The sequence below is a fragment of the Aptenodytes forsteri genome, unplaced genomic scaffold (genome assembly GCF_000699145.1).
Source record: "Aptenodytes forsteri isolate BGI_AS27 unplaced genomic scaffold, ASM69914v1 Scaffold84, whole genome shotgun sequence".
NCBI classification, from domain to species: Eukaryota; Metazoa; Chordata; class Aves; order Sphenisciformes; family Spheniscidae; genus Aptenodytes; species Aptenodytes forsteri.
In genome coordinates, this window is record NW_008795492.1 from 1,054,776 (window position 1) to 1,056,513 (window position 1,738).

The window sequence follows — 1,738 nt, forward strand, 5'->3', positions numbered from 1 at the left end:
CGGGGGGCCCGCAGCACTACAGGCCCCAGCGCGCACTGCGGCCCCGCTCCCGCTCCTCCCTCCTCGGGGCGGGCCACGGTGGACACAGGCGGGGCGCGGTTCGCGCGACCCGAGCTGTCTTCTCTCGGGCCCAGCAGTTTAGAAAAATCCCTCTTGATTTGGTCTGGGAAAGGACGTGAGCTCGATCTACAAACCTCCTCACATAACTGAGCCCCGCCGGGCCAACCTGTCATTTCTGGGCGAGCTCGCAGGCAAAGGTAGCTCCAATTTTCAGAGGTATGAGGTGGGATTGAGGGCCTTCCCGGTGGGCTGATTCACAGCGATTTCCACCCATAGGTCTCCAAGACGAGTCCCCCTATTAGCACGGGTGGAGTCTTTTCTGCTTTATCACATTGAATATCATACGGCTGTGCAGTCCTTGTATAGTCAGGACCGCGAATGTGCCACCAGAAGGTATCAGTTTCACTGAACACGCTGCGATGAGAAAGACAAACACGAGAACTTGTTAATACGCTCTTTGTGGACAGCATCACGGTGTCACTGCAGACATCCTATCCCTCCCGCCCGGGCGGCAGCCAGCCAGAGGAGCAGGTAATACTCACCCATGAGGCAGGTCAGGCGGAAAATACATGCTTGTTTGCCAGCACTTGGTCCAGGGAAAATTAATTTAAATTTATGGAAACATCTAATTCCCAGTGAGCACTGAGAGATGTTAAAGCTGTCGTTCTTGTTTCAAAAAACAACTCCTTCATCTGTTACCTCTTCAACATGTTAAATATTGAGGGTTTTTTAAATCTTCACCTTTAATCTTAACAAATGCTGTTATGAAAAGATTTTTAAATATGTAAGACATTTAATTAGACATTCCATTATTTGTTATGTGTCTGCATATATGTGTCTGATTTTTCTTCAGATACACCTGGCAGAAGCATAAAACCGTAGACAGGAAAGAATATCTGAGAGGCTCAGAACCAGCTAGGACGAGATGTGACAAATATTTATCTCAGCTATTAAAAGAAAAAATAAATCCAGTTTTGAAGATTGCCTGGTGCCTGTGCCCCCTCTAATTGGCAAGCGCTCCTCACTGCAAAGTCGGTTTCTTCCCATCCTTTCCATACAGAACACAAAAAAAGGTCAAAATCCTCATATATGTTAATACAAACTGTTTCCTCTGCTTCGCTACTCTTTTTCTAAACTAAACAAGCCCAGCTTGTTCGACCTTCACCGATTTCCCTGTCTTGCCGCTCTTTCCTCCGGATTCTTTCCAGGCGTTTGCACTTTTCGTCACCCACAGTGACAAAAGCGAACCTCCCTCTCCAGCAGAAGCCTCTCCCCAGGCGGGAGGGAACTGCCGTCCCCTGCACGGCTCGCGGGATCTCAGCCCTCCTCACAGGGTCAGGTCTCGGGTTCAGGTTGTGAGCAGGCATGGGTGGATAGCTAGCAATATAATATATACAATATGTAGCATTGTATCTAGAAATACAACAATTAATTGGAAAATAACTAATACTAATACCATATTTTGAATTAGTTAGCTGGCATAGCTGGGAAAAAAACCCGACACTCTCCAGACACACAGGTCTTTAGCGACTCTCTGGGCAGCGGTACCTTTCCTTAAATTGACACTATTTATTTTTATCTGCGCCGTTTTTCATCTGGAATAATCCACATTTTCCTGCAGTGCTCCTCCGACCGTTACCTGAGGGGGTCTCTCAGCCGCGGCAGCGGCCGGCCCCCA

General features: G+C 48.1%; 1 protein-coding gene and 1 long non-coding RNA gene across 2 annotated transcripts in view; one reads left to right on the forward strand and one right to left on the reverse strand.

The window, feature by feature from the left end:
• The window catches only part of CCP110 (centriolar coiled-coil protein 110), a 20,262-nt gene extending 19,987 nt beyond the window's left edge, over nucleotides 1–275 (reverse strand). The window contains exon 1 of the mRNA XM_009281625.2: nucleotides 195–275. The gene's annotated coding sequence lies outside the window, so the exon portion shown is untranslated. The remainder of the gene's footprint in view (nucleotides 1–194) is intronic.
• Nucleotides 94–1,041, forward strand: LOC109279523. Its single transcript, XR_002086217.1, has 2 exons — nucleotides 94–276; nucleotides 914–1,041. It is a non-coding gene; the product is annotated as an uncharacterized LOC109279523 (long non-coding RNA).
• The last annotated feature ends 697 nt before the right edge of the window (nucleotides 1,042–1,738 follow it).